Genomic DNA, 22,063 nt, shown 5'->3' on the forward strand with positions numbered 1-22,063 from the left:
CAACAACATTCAATATTTAGTATTTACTGCTGTTTACACTTAGCTAGATTAACGTGATGGAGATTTTTTTTTCTTCTTTCTCTTTTTAAGTGCCCTTTCTCACTCTCCCTCTTCCCTTCTGTTTTTCTTTTCCTTCATCTTTCTTTCTCCCTTTCCTATCCCTCACTCATGTCTGTCCCGTCTGTAACAACTGAAAATAAAATAAAATAATAAATAACAACAAAGGTCGATCAAATGGACCAATATGGCAAGGCCGTGATGATCCATTTGGCAAAGTAAATCCATTGGGTATACTTGTTGGTCTTCAGACAACAATTCTGATGGCTAAAGAACCAAATGGGACAGGCAAAAAAAAAAAAAAAAAAATATATATATATATATATATATATATATATATATATATATATATATATATATATATATATATATATATATAATATCACATTCTTTAAAAAATAAATAAATAAAATATGGAGGCTTATTTTATTATTTCTTGCTTGACAGATGATCCAATGCAACTATTTGTATTTGTATATTTCACTCCATTCATCACCTATCCAAGTACCTGGAGCTTATCATAGCTGACCCGAAGTAAACTGTTGTTGAAAATTCAGAATATTTTAATTATGGCATGAAAAAGAAAAAATGAATTAACATTTATATGATCTGTGCCACTTTGTCAGTTACTTATGATCAGTTTCGCAAATCTTCCTCTTTTTCTCTCATAGAAGATGGTCCAGTTCATCCTTTGCTAAAGGAAGTAATAAAAGATACAGTGAACCACCTTACCTTAGTATTTATTGAATTCAGCAAGCTCTGATTATGAGTGCCGCCTGCATACTTCTGGGTCATTTCACTCAGTTAAGAATCTTACTGAGTACATTTGGGTATGGTTGAACAGTCAATGTCTTAAATGGTCATGACATAACATATCGTCAGGATGTCACTGTGCCATATAATTCTGGTTGAGCATTCTCCTCTGAGTACTGGCTTATTTGTGGTTCCTAGAGTTTTTGAAAGCAGAATAGTAAAGCTTATAGTTCGATCATGTGACCCTGAACCATGAACCATGACCCATGTTACTATGGGCTCAGGCTGTTGGTGGACCTCTCATGACCCACAGAGTACTACTTCTCTACTTTCCTCTCATTGCTTACTATGCAATTGTATGCCACTATTGAATGCCTTTCCTTTTGTCTGCCCTCTAGTTTTTCATCTTGCTGTTTTTCATCTCTCTGTGTTTATTATCTTTATTCCTTTCTTTTCCCTCCTACTCCAACATCTGAGTTTGGTTCTGTACCCAAGACTTTGCTAATAAAGTTTCATTAGATTTGAGGTTTTCACTAATTTTGCGGGGCGTCTTACCTTACGTATAAAACACCTTGAGATTTCTGTTGTTGCAAAATGGTTCTATAGAAATAAAACTGAACTGAGTTGGATTAGATGAATGTTCTCCACTGTTATTTCCTCTTTGAAGAACGATTGCCTGAAATGCTATTTTGTCAACTCTATCCCCTGGTAGTTTGAAGTGTAGCTTCTAGTCTGAGCCATGACCGACCAACTATGGACCTTTTATTTTCAAGAAAAGAACTGACAACCTCAAATACTTCAAGTAGAAGTATTTGAGGTAATTTAAAGATAACCTAAAGAGAAAAATCAGTGAGGGCAAAAGCTACAAACATATTTTCTGTTTCCTCATAACGTCAGGACATGGCTGCTTGCTTAGTTTGCTCCTGTACATGTCTTGCCCATATAGACATACTGGCTCGGTTGAATGTAATCTAGTCTCAACACAGTGTTTCTTTGACGCTATGTGTTATCCCTTTTTTAGATACCGTGAAGTGATGAGGATTGGTCTGTTTTGCAGATTTTGAGATCGCCCCAAAGGAAATGACCTCATCCTCTGCCTGACTTCCACAGTGATTGCTGGGGATGACTGAGGGAAAAATGTGTTAATTTTATTTTATTCTGCTTTTTTAATGAGTGATGATTGAGAACTTGCTGATACACACACAGAAAATTAGGCTGCTCAGCTGCAGTGACACCTTGTTTATGGCATCCCAACAGATGCCATAAACAATGGCACTTATAGAATCCTTTATAAAAATAAAGGGGAATTCTGTATTGGCAAACCTGGCAAAACAGAAAGTCCAAGCAGACACAAGCCAAGATTACAATGCTCTTTTGTGTATCCTTCATATTTAAGAAACCTCAAAGGATGATGATACAAAAACCAACACTGTGAAATCTCTGAAACATTCAGTATAACTCAATAGACACCATATATCCTTTAATTCTACCAACATCCTTAAGGACTCTGTTTTCTTAAACACATCTGTCTGTGGCAGTCCTTCATCCAACTAATCTGCCATTCAAAAAAACGATGATTAAGCATGTTTGGCACTAGCTAAAACTGCTAAAAATGTATGCATGCACCATGAGTAAGGAAAAGCGTAAACTTTTTTTATTTTTTTTATTTTGTGTTCTCTTTCTAATTTGATTAGCCAATAAATCCATCCTCACTGCTTGTATTTCTTGTAGTATCAAACTCTGCATTTGCAGAAGGCAACAGTAAAGACTAAGTAACGCCCAAGTGTTTGTTTTAAACTCAGTCTTTCTGTATCACGTGTTTTGAGTTTGTTTGTTTTTTCGATGATAAAACTGTTCAGTGGTTTCAGTATGTGGCTGGCTGAAGTCTTTTGAAGGTCAGTCCTGTGGATTTGGGAAGCTGCTTATTTTGTTGCCAGAGAGCAGCATCACTGCAGGTCCTAATAAATATTTCGTAAGAAGTAGCCAGGCTGCCCTACTTCAGCGAGGTATGACATAAATGGCATGGATCTGTAGTCTCAGAGTTCCTTTTTCGACGAGCACCCGACCTACACTTGCCTCAGGGTGAAGTCTGAGCTCTACAGAATTCTTCCCAGTGTGTCGAGAGCGGGGTTGCTTTACTTAGTTTTGTGAGAAAAGATTATATAAACTAAAGCTTGCCAAAGCCGACTTATGCACTTGTTTCTGTATTTTGAGTCCCCCTATCTCCCCACACAGTCCAATGTATTGTTATCAGACTTACTTTTTTTGACTCTTGATGTACTGTTGATCCACTCACACTCAAGCACACCACCCACACTTGCTCACAAATATGCATCTTCATATATACAATGGACCTGTGCAGATAATAACCTAGCAGGTTTAATTTTGCAGTCAGAAAACCTGGCAAAAACATTCAATAAAAATAATGATGATTTTGCAGCTCCACTTCAAAGCAGCACTCTGATTTGAGACAAAAGTCAGGCTGTTTTCATCAACAGTTACTGATGAGAAAAGGGTAACCACTGCTGGCATCAATGAAGGCTGAATTTATTGCATAGAAACCCCACCACCACCACCCACAAACACACACACACAGACACACAGACACACACACACACACACAGGAACACAGCCGAAAGATACAAAATATAAGCAAACAGGCATGCAATCGGAGTCAGAGATCAGGGAGTGAAATGCTGAAACAGTTGGGGAATAGAATAATAGAAAAAGAGGGTTTCTTCTGGCCTGAAGATTATACAGCACAGAGCTTTTGAGCTGCTACCTTATCACCATAGCATAATGCTTCTGTCCTATTTGTTCTTTAGTGATTTATGTGTCCAGCAGGGCCTCAAACTCAAAGAGACTGTGTAGTTAGAGTGGTTCATCCTATTATAATGGAGTGGATGTTGTGGGATATACATCCTGCATAGAGAGACAACATTCATTCATTCTGTTTCTTCTGTAATTAAAGACTATATACCTAAATCTTGACTTTACTTAGTGCTAGAAAAGCCAGCAACACATTCAACAGAATGCCATAATGTTTATCAACTGGCCTCTTGGGACAAGAGGTTTTGAAGTGCAAGAAATGAATGCCATCAATCTAACCGACTGGAATTTTGATAAAAGTTACTCTTGCTCATTGCTGTGGTTCTCAATTTCCAGAGCAAGCACATCATGCATTACGCCATTAGTAAATAGAATGACGACTTTTAGCAGTGACATCACTATATGGAATTGATAGGCTGCATTTGAGAAATTCAATAGCTGAGATACAATCAATATAAAACCAATGTTTTAATGTGGCCATGAAGAAGACTTCCCAGGGACTGATCATGACTTATCCGACCACACCATGTCCTTACCACAATTTAAGGGAGTTTGCCCTCTCTTAGAGGAGAATTATGTACTGACTATTCTGTGCACCAATCAAACTATTCATTTGTATCAACATAAGCATTACAATTTAAGAAAAACTGCTTGCCTGTATTTCTGTTCTACATTTGTTTAAATTACGCTTATCCCGCCTAGTGACAGTCAACAGATTTAGCAGTTCATGTATAAGTAAGAGTTTGTTTTTAGCAAGGTTTTAGCAATGACACAATTTGTCTTAAAATTTTGCCTTTGTACAACATTTCGAATCAAACATTCAAGAGGTAATTGTAGTGCAGACTTTCAACTTTAATTCAAGTGATATAGCACTCTATTGCATTAACTGGTTTTTACATGTAGCCCCCCACATTTTCAGAGGCTCAAAAATGATTGGCAAAGCAGCTTAATGACCAACTGAGACCTTTTTCCTTATCATTCAAAAATAAACTAAAAATAAACTATGCCATTAAGAACTAGTTTGTTTACAACTGGCTTACAATATTTTCACTGTTCATTTCTACCTGCATGTATCAACTGTCCACAGTTCATTTATACATTTATGGAACACCTCTCAATATTGTACTGTCTAATATGAGATGTTAGACAGAGTTTCTGCTCTGACTCCAAACCTTTTAAAAACTTTTTAAATGCACCATCGGAGCCCTATCCAGTGGTGATAACACTTGAAAAGCAGAATGTACACTGACTGAATCCCAGCAACACAGTTGCCTTTGGCATGGCATCAGAACTACGATGAAATGTTAAAAGTTAAAGTGGTACTCCAAGAGAAGTGGCGCTTTGTCAGCCTTGACTAGAGAGAAAGACTCAAATGGGGGATGGTTGGATTTGTTGAATGCAGTGCATAATCATACAGACCAAAAGTGACCACACCATCACAAGATCTAAATGTCATGCTTTGTTCACTGTACAAAAACAATGTTCAACCATCTGCTTTGCATCTTTGTGGAGAAGGACAGAAAGAGTCAGACCACACTACGATAAAAAGCCCAAACACACTTCCAAACTACTACAGAACTACTTAAATACCAAAGAAGACAAAAGAGTTCTGACTCTCAGTGAGTTTCCTCCATCATCACTTGATCTAAACCACACTGAACATTTATGGGGCACTTGAAGATGGAGAACCACGTCATGAGTTATCAGGTTCAGACAAATTGGTGGATTCCATGTATGTTGAGTACTGCTGTGCCATTAAAGCAAGAAGAGAGGCAGAGTAAGATAATTACGAAACGTTATGATAAGGCTGATGTTCTCAGATCATCTGTATAATTAACAACCAATTTTCTTGCAGTGTCACAAGGAAAAGCATACCAGATGCATGTTCTTATATGGATAAACAAATGTTCCAATGCTAAGTGATTTGAAGCTTTCAGAGATCAGCCCTAAAAAATATCTAACATCTACACTCATTTCTCTATGACACTTTCCTAATGACTTTATAATAAGCTCAACCTCTAGTAGCAGGTTGTACTGCTAGCTAGTAGTTTATTGGTCGCAGATAATACCACATAATGCTTATTTTGTAAATTAGAGTTCATTGGAATCAAAAATGAGAACAAATCCAGGTACTCATTAGTTTACAACTTCTCCTTCAAGTGACAAAGCCAGTGAGCATCCCTTGATTACACTTTCAGATTCTATATGTTGTACACAACAGTGGGACACATTACATACAATGTTTCCCCAATAGCACACACAAATGTTGACCACTACTGCATGGCCACCCTGCCAGGCAGTATCATGCTAGTGTTTGCAGTTTAACAAACTTCACTGTAGTCACTCAAGTTACACAAATACAATTGAAACTATTCTCACCCAAAGTTAACTGCAAAGAAATACTTGTTCTGACATCATAAAGATAAGTAAACGTGTCTGCTTAACCATCAAATTTAGCCTTTATAGGTGGGTGATTTAACCAATTTCATTTCTGTGTGCAAACAAAATGGCAATTAGCCTAAACAGGCACTTTTCCCTTGATAATTATCTTTCCCTGTCAGGAGAAACAGCAGGAGTGGAGTGCATAAACTAAGAGTAGTATGATTAACGAAAACACTATCAAAGAAAGCCCCTTCAATATTCCTGCAAGTATAAGCTACATGCATATTGAAAGAATCCTTTGTCTGCTCACCTTTGATCCAGGTAGATGTGTATGAAACAAAAACAGAATTGCCATGGAGAATGGGCGTCAAATTTATATAAAATGCTCATCTATGCCTTTTAATTACCTGACCCGACTGAACTCTTTAGATGCTCATCAAAAGATTCTGCTTTATTAATGGATATATCATTTTATGTGTTCTAATGTGCATTTGTATGTTTACATATCTCGAAATATTAGCGCTTAACATTTTTCAGTGACTATTTTAAAGTAGTATTCTTTTCTTTCTAAACACTACACACTATTAAGCATTAAAGTTTTCAATATACAATATAAAGCACCTTGAGGCAGCTGTTTTTTTTTTATTTGGCACTATATAAATAAAAATGCATTGAATTGAATTAAATTAGTGCTATTTAATATTTTGTTCATCATTTATAAATCACTACTCCTCCTTAGTTGGTCATTTAAAAACATGGATATACAATTTATATACAGTCAAGTATATAGTTACTATGTTTTCAAATTGTATGTATTTTTATACTTTATACCTGACAGTTACACATTATTCAATGTTCTCTTTAACAAAAGTGTAAAACAACACTTTTGCACACTATTCCAGGAGTAACTGCGCTGGATTTATCTTGGGTTCAGCTGAGTTTAGCTAGCGCAGCTCTATATGTTCTCTATTCTCCATAGTCTCTGTTGATGTGTTTGGATCACAGTCTCTGTTTTCCCCCATTTTAACAGGTGAACTTAACTTTACTTTACATATTTACTGCTATAATGGTCTGTTTTAAACCTGTGGTTAATATAGCATATTTCAATAATAATAAACTGAACAGGAATTTTCTAAATTAAGCTTTCTTTGCTTTTGATGCTAGGTTACGGTTGTCCTGTGTAAAAGTTGCAGTGCGAACAGCTGCAGCGGCTGTCTATTAAGCTAAACACATACGCAATATATCTGTTAAAATACTTATTGTGATAAAAAGTTAGACTACCCTGAGTATTGCTGCAGTAACATAATGTAGCATAAATGTAAGGATTAACTAATGTTTTAAAGTAGCATATTAAGCATTTGTTTTATCTTAATTATGGTAGTTGCATACTGGTATTTCCTGATTTCATGCAAAAACAGCCGTGTTTTATAAAGGCTGGAGTTTTGAGATTCTGTGGAAATGCCACATGCTTTGGGATTCTCCGTGACAATGGCCATAACAACCCTCCCATGAACCTGGTTACCTCCTTACCCTGAGGTGCTGGTTTAAGTGTTCATTGTGCTGGAAAAGAAGACAATCCAGTACTTTGTTCATTTCAGTTCAACTGCGTGAACGCACAAAGCCAGAGAGCTTGACTTCTTCATTCAATTCACAGACACTTGGTAACTGAATCTGACTGGGCACTTGCATGTTTTAAAAGCTAAAGCTAGCTAACTTAGCAAGGGAAAGCTTACCGAGGAATTCCAAATCCCAGTAAAGACGTTTTCCTGTGTTGGCAGATTAATATGATGCACACTTGGTATTTACACTAGTTTATGAAATATTCACTACAGCTTTGTGAGAACGTTATTCATGTTTTCCATTAAATGAAGAAGCCTCGGTACCTGTAATATTAATATCTCTATCTGTAATATCTCTTCGTGTCTCTTTATCTCTTCAACCCTCTTAAAAACGCAGAACCTAGTCTTTCTTACATATCTGTAATTATTTGCATATAATGCAAATCTTGGAATAAATATTAATATTTTGTGCATCACATTGTCTTTTATTTGTTTCCTTTTTTCTGTTTTGAAGACAGCTTGAGACGTGTTTGAGTCTCAAGGTTCAGCTGACCTTTCACTTTCATTTGTTAATCTTTTGTAAGGCACAGACTCAAAATTAGTGGCAACAGGGTTTATGAAATATTGAATCCAAATTTGATAGTTTTAGTTTAAATTGTTGTCCATCAATATGTAGGGAGTGTTTTAGGTGAAAGGACCAATAGTGAGTGTCTGCAGTCTACTGTGAAACACGATGGAGGCTCTGTCATGGATTGGAGCTGCATTTCAGCCCATGGTGTCGGGGATCAGTGAAATTAGCAGAAAACTACCACCAGATTGTGATCCACCATGCAATTTCATCTGGCTTTATTTTTCATTATGACCTTAACAATCTTGAAGCACTGTGGGATCATGATCATTTACAGAAAACAGATCAAATGAAGCCAGCATCCAAGGATGAATTTTGAAATGGCTGTCAAGAAGCCTGTAGAGCTACTTAAAGAAATTAAAAGAAAGCTTGCCTAAGAAAATTGAAGCTGTGTTGAAGAATAAAGGAATAAAGGCAGTACAATTCTAACTTTCAAGCTAGTTTGAATTGTACAAACTCTGCTCTGCAAACTGATGCTGCACCAATTTGCATTCCACACACAAAATAAGTGTTGCTAATTGAGCCTTGTAGCAGTGGAGGCAAGAAAGGAATTCACTTATTGTCATATATTGTCATGTGTACTGTACTGTATCTAGAACCTATGTCATATAGACAGCTAGAGCTGGGCGATATGTTTTTTACGTAACAAGTCACGCGACGTGACGCTGCGGCTGTGATTGGTTCGGCTCTGCGCTACTTAGTTTGGATTGGCTGACCTTTTTTAAATTTAATTTAATTTAATTTTTTATTTTAAGAGGACAAGAGCGGCGAGGTCTATCGCGATAGCTTAATTTCTCTATCGAGTAAAAGTTATATCGCGATACATATCGTTATCGTTCTATCGCCCAGCTCTATAGACAGCCTATGTAAATGGCAGTATCAGAGTGCAGAATCTTTTTGTCATGTATTCATGTTCACTAAATGTTGTAACGCTGCATTTTTGACTATCTTTTCGAACCTCACATTTGTTCCAGACCTGTGCGTGCTGACTAAAGTTATTTCAGTAAACTGCACTGCAGTAAGGCGATCGGAATCTAAAGGTCACGTGATTGTTGATGCAACCTCCAACGTATGAAGGCACATGCACCGAGTCTCTGCCCATATTATTCTTCATGTATAATTTGTCGTATTGTGCAATTTAAAATGCAGAAAGTGTAATAGTGTTTTAGTTTTTTTTTCTAAACCTAAGCTTGGATGTAATGGAAGTTATGTGTCATGGGACTAATGAACCTTGCAGATGCCATGAAGAAGTCCACACACAGTAAGGGGTCACTACCTAAGATGACACATGTACAAAGCCCCGCATCGTTTATTTGAACAGCAACATTTTTCATCAGTGTTTTAACATAGTCAAAAATTGCACTTAAAGAGTCATCTGAAGTTGGATTATTAAAAAATCAGACACAATCATGCAAACGAATCCTACATCATTATATCCAAATCTGTCAGCCTCCAGCACATGCACCAAAACATTTACAAAGGCCAGGTTATCACACTGCAAGTGAACATGTCTGACTTGCTGAATAGACTGTTTTCTCATGGTAAACAGCTGTCTTAACTTCTTTTTCCTAATTAAAGGAATGAGATATTGATCCTGTTATCTTTGGCAGAAAACTAGAAAACTGGAGTTGCTTACTACCTTACTGTTGTATTTTTTCAACAATCACTCAAGTTGAAATCAACAGCCCCGTGTGTTTAGACACAAAAAATATATGTAGTGAAGTAGGGGTGGGCGATAGAAACGATATACGATAGAAACGATATAAATTTGGCCAACGACAGAGATTTAAACTATACCGCTCTATCGCGATAGCACATGTTGATGATGTCATCAAGCTGCGCCTGTTTTGGTCGAAAGCATCGCAGCAGCTACAACCATTATCATCTGCAAATTATGCCGGGCGTCAGTCACAGCAAAGAGATGAAGCACTTTTGAAATATGGGGAAAGCCAAAAACTGCGCTTCCTCCACTTCCGTAACATTGATTCATTAATGTTGAATTCTCTCACAGCTGCTCTATTCCCATGTTGTTGCAGTATATTAATAACTAATGAATTCCTGTTAACTTGTAACTCCGTTAAATTTAATAAATTCTGTTTTCATGGATGCATGGATGTTAAACTTAATTGTTACACCTAGTAAAGCAGCAACGCTGATGATTTAATTAAAGATGAAAGAATTTAGACCGTTTTTAACTCTCAGTGTTCGTTTGACTTTGGGACCTGAAACGGACGGAGTTTTGGACCCAGATTACTCCGCGAAGCTCCTCACTACGGCAGCCGTAATGCTCTGACAATCCATCAAGCAGTGCGACTTACCAAAGTTGTACTAAAACATTTTTAACAGATTTCTGCAGCCAAATTTGGTTCGAGGTCAGTAAGCACAACCAGAATTCATACATAAGGCACACTCTTGATTTTTGAGAAAATTAAAGGATTTTAAGTGTGCCTTACAGTGTGGAAAATACGTTATACAGAAGAAAAGAATATATCGTGATACATATTGTTACCGCACGTGCTTCAAATTATATCGCGATATGGATTTTAGGCCATATTGCCCAGCCCTAGAGTGAAGACTAGATGTGAAATGTGACTACAGTGCCCTTCACTGTTCCAAATGTTTGGTGTTGAATAATGTCTAGGAAAGTGTTTTTGTTGAACATTATTATGACACCCATAAGATGAACTTTGACCTTTTGGATATGAAATTTCATTACCTTTTAGGCATTGAAATAATAGCACAAGAATTCACACAAGAAAAAAATAGTTTTTGGAGTTGAGTGATCTAATTCTCCTTTTTCCTCAAGTCCAAGTGAAACATACACTATATAGACAAAAAGAAGACTGAAAAGAAGAGGCCAAAAGTATTGGCCAACACCCCTCATGCTTTGAACTCTGGTGTTTTCAGTCACATTGCTACAGGTGTATAAAGTCGCGTGCCTAGCCATGCAGTCTGTGAAAGAGCTCACTGAATTTGAGCGTGACGCTGTAATAAAATACAATCACTGCAACAAGTCAGTTCATGTAATTTCATAGTCCATGTTCAACTGTAAATGCTATTACTGCAAAGTAGAAGTGTTTAGGAACCACAGCACAGACCATGTAAAGTTACAGAGCAGGGTCACTGCAGAGGCACACAGTGCATAAAATGCTCTGCTGACTCACAACCTGCAGATTTTAAACCTCCTCTGGCGTTAATATCAACACAAAAACAGTTGCTCTCCACAGCTGAGCAGCTTCTGTAGCTGTAATGTGTAGGTGGTACTTAGTCACAGTGATGTTTGACCACAAACTAAAAGCCATGGTTATCAGACATTAACTAAAGTGTGATCACAATCATTACACATTTAAAACCCTTCACAGGATGCCTACAGTTATAAAAATACCAAAACTGTTTAAAATTGTACATGAAAAGTGGTAGTGGTGTCCAATAGATGCCTTTAGCATTTTAGCATCTGGATAAAACACTAAATACTAAGAGAAGCAGTGTAAATACCCTGATGTACTGACCTTAAAACTGTATTTACACCCAACAGTTGATGTACAGTGGAGCAAAAAAGTATTTAGTCAGCCACCGATTGTGCAAGTTCCCCCACTTAAAATGATGACAGAGGTCAGTAATTTGCACCAGAGGTACACTTCAACTGTGAGAGACAGAATGTGAAAAAAAAATCCATGAATCCACATGGTAGGATTTGTAAAGAATTTATTCGTAAATTAGGGTGGAAAATAAGTATTTGGTCACCTCAAACAAGGAAAATCTCTGGCTCTCACAGACCTGTAACGTCTTCTGTAAGAAGCTTTTCTGTGCCCCACTCGTTACCTGTATGAATGGCACCTGTTTGAACTCATCATCTGTATAAAAGACACCTGTCCACAGCCTCAAACAGTCAGACTCCAAACTCCGCCATGGCCAAGACCAAAGAGCTTTCGAAGGACACCAGGAAAAGTATTGTAGACCTGCACCAGACTGGGAAGAGTGAATCTACGATAGGCAAGCAGCTTGGTGTGAAAAAATCAACTGTGGGAGCAATCATCAGAAAATGGAAGACATACAAGACCACTGATAATCTCCCTTGATCTGGGGCTCCACGCAAGATCTCATCCCGTGGGGTCAAAATGATCATGAGAACGGTGAGCAAAGATCCCAGAACCACACGGGGGGACCTGGTGAATGACCTGCAGAGAGCTGGGACCAAAGTAACAAAGGTCACCATCAGTAACACACTACAACGGCAGGGAATCAAATCCCGCAGTGCCAGACGTGTTCCGCTGCTGAAGCCAGTGCATGTCCAGGCCCGTCTGAAGTTTGCCAGAGAGCACATGGATGATACAGCAGAGGATTGGGAGAATGTCATGTGGCCAGATGAAACCAAAGTAGAACTTTTTGGTATAAACTCAACTCGTCGTGTTTGGAGGAAGAAGAATACTGAGTTGCATCCCAAGAACACCATACCTACTGTGAAGCATGGGGGTGGAAACATCATGCTATGGGACTGTTTTTCTGCCAAGGGGACAGGACGACTGATCCGTGTTAAGGACAGAATGAATGGGGCCATGTATCGTGAGATTTGGAGCCAAAACCTCCTTCCATCAGTGAGAACTTTGAAGATGAAACAAGGCTGGGTCTTCCAACATGACAATGATCCAAAACACACCGCCCGGGCAACAAAGGAGTGGCTCCGTAAGAAGCATTTGAAAGTCCTGGAGTGGCCTAGCCAGTCTCCAGACCTCAACCCCATAGAAAATCTGTGGCGGGAGATGAAAGTCCGTGTTGCTCGGCGACAGCCCCAAAACATCACTGCTCTCGAGAAGATCTGCATGGAGGAATGGGCCAAAATACCAGCTACTGTGTGTGCAAACCTGGTAAAGACCTATAGTAAACGTTTGACCTCTGTTATTGCCAACAAAGGTTATGTTACAAAGTATTGAGTTGTATTTTTGTTATTGACCAAATACTTATTTTCCACCCTGATTTACGAATAAATTCTTTACAAATCCTACCATGTGGATTCATGGATTTTTTTTTTCACATTCTGTCTCTCACAGTTGAAGTGTACCTCTGGTGCAAATTACTGACCTCTGTCATCATTTTAGGTGGGGGAACTTGCACAATCGGTGGCTGACTAAATACTTAGTTCAGCCCCCGAACTGATTTAAGTGGATGATAGGTTAAGAATTACTTAGTCAAACTGGTGTGTAGAACAGTTCATTCAAAACCTAAAAAGTAAGAGTACTCAAAACAGTAAGTATAAGTCAGCAAGATGATGACAACAAGCAAGGTAGGAACAAAAAACGAATAAAATGAAGGGGGGAAACCTTAAGGCATTAAAGCTTAAACAACACATCCATGACAGGTTATTTTAATCACGTAAAGCTCTAAATAGGACAGTTTACTGGAAGAGAAATACCAGCATAAATGTGACTTTTTATTAATCACCAATGGAAACTATAGTAATTTACTGTATCTACACATTTCATATGTTCAGACAAGACCTTAGCTTAAATAAAAGATATTTTAATAAACATAAACTTACAAAACACGAACAGAGAAAGTTCATGATGCGGGATGGAGCCAAAAAGAGTGCAACATTATATCCTCATCATCTTAGAGCCTAAGAACCCTCAGATGAGCTGCATCAGCTTATGACCCCCCTTAATTTTTAGCATGAGGATCAACAAGGAAACACTCCCAGTACAGAGGGAAGAGTGTCATGATATTCACTAATAATTTGGTGATAAATATAAGCAAACAGTGTTTTACTTTACACATTAACACTTCAGCTTTACTTGTGAACTGAGTGCTCCAGGTAAGGAAAGGTTAGGCTGAGGTCAGTGTGGCCAGACATGCTCCATCTACAGCCTTGGTAAGATAACAGATTCTCTGTGAGCCTGAACGCCACTGAGGCAGAAACAGACATATAAACTACTGCAGCGTAAAGTAAAGGGTCATCCTGGCCAACTACTACAACACTGGAGGCGAAAGGCTTGGCATGGTGGTGGATGGAGGTGGCAGAAATGTGTGAGTTCAAGTGTGTGCGTACAAAAAGAAGAAAAAACTTATCCCATAAGTGGATCCTCCAGGGCAGAGGCTGTGTGTTTCCATGAATTTAAAACACAGTATATGGGGAAATGTGTGTGTGTGTGTGTGTGTGTGTGTGTGAGTTTGCTTGTGTCAAAATTGGGGACTTCTATCAGCTCACACACCAGTCAATTGGGGACACCTCTCCCTTTGGGGACCAAAACCACCGTCCCCAATTAGATTTACCTCTAACAACGTTCAGCATGTTCTAAAACATATTTTAATCCAAAAATCTCACCTGACCCCAAAAGTGACATTTTTTAGATTTTTTGTGTATGTGTATGACATTGCCCCCAAAAATTTTTGCAATCTGTGTATAACTCTATGTTGCCCCTAGTGGAAGTGTGTGAAATTGCAAGAATTTCCACTGTCCCCAAAAGTGACATTTCTTGGATTTTTTTGTGTGTGTATTACCTCTCCCTAACCCTTATATTATTATAGTGTAAGATTTCTTTTAATATACTGATCTTTGTTGAAAATCTTATTCAACATTCTTTTGTATGAATGGTTTTATATAAACAAACATTTGTTCTCTTGACTAAATAATAGAAATCAGTCGACTATTTAGTAGATTATATTTTCAAAAGGGTAAAGAAGACACTAGAAAATACAAAAGAGTCATATTTCACGTAATTATGATATAAATAGTTTTAATATTTTTTAAAGAATTATTTGGCATGATGTGAAGCAGATGCATGAAGTAATGGAGCACTTTAGGTTCATATTTGCTTTCTGAACTGCAGCTTGACATAAATTACTCTAAATTCTTGATACTTGTATTGCAACATATTTAAGATGTTTCTTGAATTTCTGTTGAATGGTGCAGGGATCCAAAATTTGGTGAAACAGCTGAGCTAAATTTCAATGTTAATACCTTTTAGGCAGTATGTAAAATACTGCCTAAAAAGCATAAAAAGTCACAATCATATGGCATAAAACTTAATTCTCACCGAAGTCTCTTTAAGAGCTGATCAAAAACTGTAAGACAATGGTCATTACATATGGATCATGACAGAAAAAAAATTATATCCTGGATACAAGCGGGAAAGATTAGCTTCTGTAGCATGGTTGACTGGGCCTTAGAGATATGTCCAGAGCTTGACTCAAGTTAAATTCAAAGTCAGCTTTATTGTGGAGACGGCTTATGGTTGAGAAATGAACATTCAATGCACGGGCGACAGATCTGGTTGACATTCCTGCTGTCAGCATGCCAATTGCACGCTCCCTCATTGCATCTGTGGCATTTTGCTGTGAGACAAAACTGCACATTCCAGGGTGGCCTTTTGTTGTGGGCAGTCTGAGGTACACCTGTGCACTACTCATGATGTCAGATCAGCATCCTGATGTGGCACACCTGTGAGGTGGGATGGATTATCTCAATATAGCAGATGTGCCCACTACCACACATTTGGACTGATTTGTGACGACTGTTTGGGAGGGATGGTTATATTGTGTATCTGGGATGAATTTTAGGTCTCTACGTCCATCCCATGGGGAATGGGAGCAGTAACAAAGGTGTTGCGTTTATATTTTTGTTGAGTGTATATCATATAGGAGACAGTGATATTCCAGAAGTGAAAAGAAGTTTACTGGATTTACAAAAAGTGTGCAATAATTGTTTAAACAAAAATCAAGCAGGTGCATAAATTCGGGCACCACAAAGTTTAGTTGTCATGAAATCAATATACTTAGCATCCTTATTTTCCTATTATATTGTTTTATTTATTTCTCCACAAAAAGTGACCCGACTGCAAAATGACAGTTGCTCATCCACTTTCCAGGGGTGGGGCCATCTTCTGTGACGCATTGAGAGAAGACAGGATAAAGACATGTTGTGGAAGAGAGCCAGAAATTAAAGTATGATTCACACACCTATTAGCACATAGTGAGTGAAGACAGTGACTGAAGAAGAAATAGTCAATGCATCATTGGAATCCCCCAGCGCCCTACGTCTATTGCAGCATAACTAAGAGAGGATTCAGGGTCACCTGATCCAGCCCTAACTATATGCTTTAGCAAAAAGGAAAGTTTGAAGCCTAATCTTGAAAGTAGAGAGTGTCTGTCTCCCAAATCCAAACTGGAAGCTGGTTCCACAGAAGAGGGGCCTGAAAACTGAAGGCTCTCCCTCCCATTCTACTTTTAAATACTCTAGGAACAACAAGTCTGCAGTGTGAGAGCAAATTGCGCTAATGGGGTGATCTAGTATTATAAGGTCATTAAGATAAGGCCTGATTATTTAAGAACTTGTGTGTGAGGAGCAGGATTTTGAACTCTGGATTTAATAGGAAGTCCATGAAGGGAAGCCAAAGCAGGAGAAATCTGCTCTCTTTCTAGTCCCTGTCAGTATTCTTGCTGCAGCATTTTGGATTAGCTGAAGGCTTTTCAGGGAGTTTTTAGGACTTCCTGATAATAATGAATTACAGTCATCCAGCCTGGAAGTAATAAATGCATGAACTCGTTTTTCAGCGTCATTCTGAGACTGTTATGAAATGGCTTTGTGCAGGCTGGAAAAGGACCCAAGGTGCAGACACTGAGGCAAAACTTGGACTCAAAACAGCTTTAATGCTAAACTCAAATGTAACATAACTGGATATATCAAAACAAACTTACCTGGGCCAACTCACAGCATGGCAAAAGGGTAGATCACAACACAGAGAAATACAGGGCTTAAATACACAGAGGGAGCAATCAGGGAATGGGTAACAGGAGGGAAACACAGCTGGGGCAAATCAGGCCTAACAAGACAAAGGAAGCAAAACCAGACGCATTTACATGACACAGACTTTCAAAGTAAAACAGGAAACATAACACAGAGACGCGAACTTGACAAGGGAATACAGCTGACAGGGGAGACAGCAACTAGAGAACACAGAGATGTAAACCATAAGGCAGAACTCAAAGAAACCAAAGACTAGAAATGATAAATAATATAATAAACTCAAAACCATGGGTCAACGACCCAGGCATCCTAACAGAGACAGGATATTTCTAATTTTAGAGATGTTGCACAAATGGAAGAAAGCAGTCTTACATATTTGTTTAATATGTCCGTTGAAAGACATATTCTGGTCAAAAATGACTCCAATGTTCCTCACACTGTTACTGGAGGCCAAGGTAATGCCATCCAGAGTAAGAATCTGCTTAGATACCATATTTCTAAGATTTTCAGGGCCGAGTACAATAACCTTTGTTTGATCTGAATTAAGAAGCAGAAAGTTAGCGGCCATCCAGGTCTTTATGTCTTTAAGACATTCCTGCAGTTTAACTAATTGGTGTGTGTTATCTGGCTTCATGGATAGATAAAGTTGGGTTTCATCAGCATAGCAGTGAAAATGTATGCTATGTCTTCTGATGATGCTGCCTAAGGGAAGCATGTATAATGTAAACAGAATTGGTCCTAGCACTGAACCCCATGGAACTCCATATTTAACCTCAGTGTGTGAAGACGACTCTCCATTCACGTGAACAAATTGGAGTCTATTAGTCTATTGACCTCCTGACCCAGTATTCAAGGTTCAAGGTTCTTTATTTGTCACATGCATAGTTATACAAGTATAACACACAGTGAAATGTAGCCTGACACGCTCCTCGACATGTGCAAATATTTGGGGGGGTGTAGAGGAAGAACATTATATATATATATATATATATATATATATATATATATATATATATATAGTATATACACTGGGTGAATGTGCAGTAGTAGCAGCAAGCAGGTGAATTCTGTACATTAATATGAATAGACATCTGACTATTTTACAGGATAGACAATATAAATATATTTAAAATTAAAGGAATTTGGAATGTACATTGTGCCTTGGTTTAGTGTCTGGAAGAGTCCTGTCTCAGTCAATTATAGATGATGTGAGAGGGCGGGTGTGTGTGTTTAGGGCACGGATGGCTTGGGGATAGAAGCTCCTCTTGAGTCTCTCTGTCCTTGCCCGGATGATGCGGAACCTTCTACCAGATTGCAGAAGTTGGAACAGTTTGTTGCCAGGATGGGACGGGTCCTTCAGTATCTGCGCTGCTCTAGTCCGGCATCTCCTGGTGTAGGTGTCCTGAAGCGGGGGGAGAGCAATCCTGCAGCAGCGTTCTGCTGTACGGATCACTCTCTGGAGAGCTTTTTGGTCCTTCACACAGCTGTTCCCGAACCACGATGTCATGTTCTGTGTGAGGATGCTCTCCACAGCGCCTGTATAGAAAATCCTGAGGATCTTTGGAGAGACCCTGAACTTCCTCAGTTGTCGTAGGTGATACAGGCGCTGCCTAGCCTTTTTGGTCTGGACCTGAATGTATGAACCTTCCAGATGCCTCAGGTCATCTGGATCCGTTTTTTTATCAGTTCCCAGAGTCAGAACCAGACACAGAGAAGCTGCATTCAGCTTTTATGCTCCATATATCTGGAACAAACTCCCAGAAAGCCTCAGATCAGCTGAAACACTCAGTTTATTTAAATCCAGATTGAAGACTCACCTATTCTCAGCTGCATTTGAATAAAGCACCAAATCCACACTTTTAAGCTTAAATTTCAAAACTTATATTTTAACTACTGATTTTATCTAGTGTTCTGATTTTATCTACTGTTTTTTAACCAATTTTAAATCATGCTGTTTTTGTTTTTTAATTTCTCTTTAAAGCACTTTGAATCACCTTGTTGTTTAATTGTACTATATAAATAAACTTGCCTTCCCTATTGTTGCTGTATAAATAACATTGAATTGAATCAATCAAATCCACAAATCAAATCAATCATATGCAACTGGAAATCTGCAATTTCAACAAAGATCAGTATATCAATAGAAATCATTACCATCCAATATCTCCTAACATATTCTGAAATCTTTTTTCCTTGATCACAAATACTTGAGTCAAGATGAATATGTGGCTCTTTATATCTGTATTGATAAAAAGAGCCACTATAATGCTAATCTATGTTAAGATTACAAGGATGCACACTTACAAGTCCTCTCTTTCAAATCCTTCTGTGCTGCCATTTTAAGTATAAAGACTGCCGCTTCCTGATAGCACATCTCTGAAGAGTCTTCTTACAGCAGTTGTGCCAGCAAGTGAAATATAAAATAAAAAAATAAGAATTGTTCTTTCTTTAACAACACTAATTTACTCATATGTTCCCATACATATCTGTTTTAATCTGTCATTTAATCACAGGAGAAGCCAATGTAAATTGTAGAGAGTCGTCTCTTCTGCCATGATCTGATAGAGTAGCAGCATTAGAGCCAGGGATTAAAAAAGTTCAACATGCATAAAGGTACCTGGTACTGGGGACAAAAAGGAGTTAGATCCCGTTCAATCGTCTGCAAGACAAGCTCACTAATATTAAGTCCTGGCATACATGGTATCCATAGAGACCTGTGAATCTCAGCTAAACGCTCATATTATCCATTTCTACCATTTCTACAACCACCAAACACAAACACAAAAGCAGTTACACCATTTCATGAAATGTCAGTAAACAAACACAGTGGAGCCTCATCAGCATGGAGCCTCAGCTAACCAATAAAACAATACATGGTTTTGAAAAGAAAGCTCTTACAGATTCCAGAACTGCAAGCTTCGTCACACTCTGACCAAAAATCAACGAACCAGCCGCAAAATCAGACCACAATATTTTTACGATCAATAATCAGTAACGTTATAATCGGACTTTGCTTGTTGTTTCCAATGTTTAAACATCTATATGGGACTACAGAATGTTTCCTTCTCCCACAATGCCTTGGAGATGTTTACTATTTTTAAAAAATATATAATTTTCTGCCCAGTTACAGACATTTGATTGGACCAGGGCGAGGTCACGCATTTTTCTTTGGCCTTGCAACTTCTGATTGGTGGGACTGACGTGAACATGGCCATATTACTGTGATTTTATTAGCTCAAACAATTAAAAAGAGATGTCAATCAACACAAATCGGACAATAGAAGCCGAAGTTACAGCCCCTCTGAATTTAGAGGGAAACCTTTTTAGGTATGTAAATAAAGTTAAATCATTTCTGTTCAATACCTAAGAAATTTCTACTCACAAAAGGTAACAAAATGTGCCAAATACCTGGCTTTCTATTCCTTTAAAGTGCTGTAATTTTTCACTGTTTTACTTCAGAAGTATTCATCTTTGCACAGATAATGTTAATACGTTGATTACTGTCTTGATGCATGCTCAAACATCCAGGTAAGTAATTCTTGATTCTATGGCTTACTGTTTATATGAACAGGGCGTACATTTAAGACCAATTTTCTGTATGATCAACATGGCCATCTCAAATTTTCTGGCTTCGATGCTCAACCCGTTGGTAGGCAGCTCTGAACACATCCAGAACAACTTGTCGAGAAAGTGAGAGATGCCATTATGGAGGCAGATGAAACAATGGTCTTGTACAATGTTACACCTCTTACTTCACTTGGGTTCCAGTCACTGAAGAATAGGTAGTTCATAACTTGTACATGGAAGAAGTGGAAAAGAGATCTTTGTTATCCTATCCTGGAACACCACCAAGCCATTGGTTCAGGTATGTGGATGACACCTAGCTGAAAATCAAATCTCAGGATGTACCACAAGTAATGGATCACATTAACTCAGTGGATTAACACATCAAATTCACCAGGGAGGATATGAGTGATAAAATGTTTCTCCCATTGAAAATGCTACGTCCAGAAGAACTTAATCAACCTTTTGGGTTTTACTTATCTGGATGATCGAGCATGCATCAAGACATGCAAATAGCAGTTTTTCCCATAAAAAAAAGTAACCAATCTACTGCATTGACCTGTATGCACATGTTCAAAGGTGAACTCTTTTGATATCATTGTACACAGCATTTTTTGGAGTGATTTGTTCTCCACATCACCCTCAAAAACACTATGCAAAAAGAAAAGTTTGTACATTAAGACACTATGGAGGGGGCTGTCTTACACCATAAGGTAGTGGTAGACTTTATTTAATTGTAGGAAAAATGAATGGAGAAGTCTACCTGGACAGTTGTTCAAAAGAATCTGAAGAAAAGACAAGTGTGGATTTTCAGGCAAGACAATAATTCCAATCACAGAGGATAGAAAACTTTCAATTGGATTGAGAGAAATAAACCAATTATGAGCCCTCTGGTAACCTGATTTGTTTTGTATTCCCAAAGCGAGAGCTGTGTTTGCATTCTTGACACAAAGCTGAAGTTGTTCCCAGAGAAGGTTAAACTCTGCCTGGGCTGACCTTTGTCACTGATTCTGTTGGTGGTTTTCATGGATTAAATGGTGTCTGGTTTGTGAACCTTGGGGTCTCATCTTTGGCAAATGACATGGTACTTCAGGCTTCTTAAGGCCATGACCTTCAGTGTGTACTAGAGTGGTTTGCAGCTGAGTGTGAAGCAGCTGTGATTAGAGTTAGCTCCTCTAGGTCTATGGTACTGTGCAGAGCTCTGTCATCTGAGGGGTGCTTGAAAGAGAGACACTGCTCCACCACATCAAAATGACCAGCATGCCTACTGGGTGCCTCCCTGAGCATATTCCACTGACTGGGATCTCTCTGGGGAAGATCTAGAGCTTGTTGGAGAGACTAAGATAAAGTGTTTATTACCTAATTTCAGTCTTTACATATTTTAGACTGTTTTTAAACATAGAAAATAGTGTGAAATAAAATCCAGCAAAACAAAACAAAAATTATAATACTAGAACATTTAAAAGGTAAAAGTGATACTTAAATTAACAGTGGAATAGTAAGGCAGCTCGTATTTTTCTCATTTGACAATTTTATTCACTGTGTACAAAA

The 22,063-nt window shown here is 38.2% G+C and overlaps 1 protein-coding gene across 1 annotated transcript in view; it reads right to left on the bottom strand.

Annotated features, from left to right (window-relative positions):
- The window catches only part of brinp2 (bone morphogenetic protein/retinoic acid inducible neural-specific 2), a 322,100-nt gene that overhangs the window by 117,363 nt on the left and 182,674 nt on the right, over positions 1-22,063 (bottom strand). The gene's annotated exons all lie outside the window — the stretch shown is intronic.

This window comes from Copadichromis virginalis, linkage group LG18, assembly GCF_057382275.1.
Source record: "Copadichromis virginalis isolate Kocher_CV1m ecotype Utaka linkage group LG18, C_Virginalis_male_GT1.1, whole genome shotgun sequence".
Classification (NCBI taxonomy): domain Eukaryota; kingdom Metazoa; phylum Chordata; class Actinopteri; order Cichliformes; family Cichlidae; genus Copadichromis; species Copadichromis virginalis.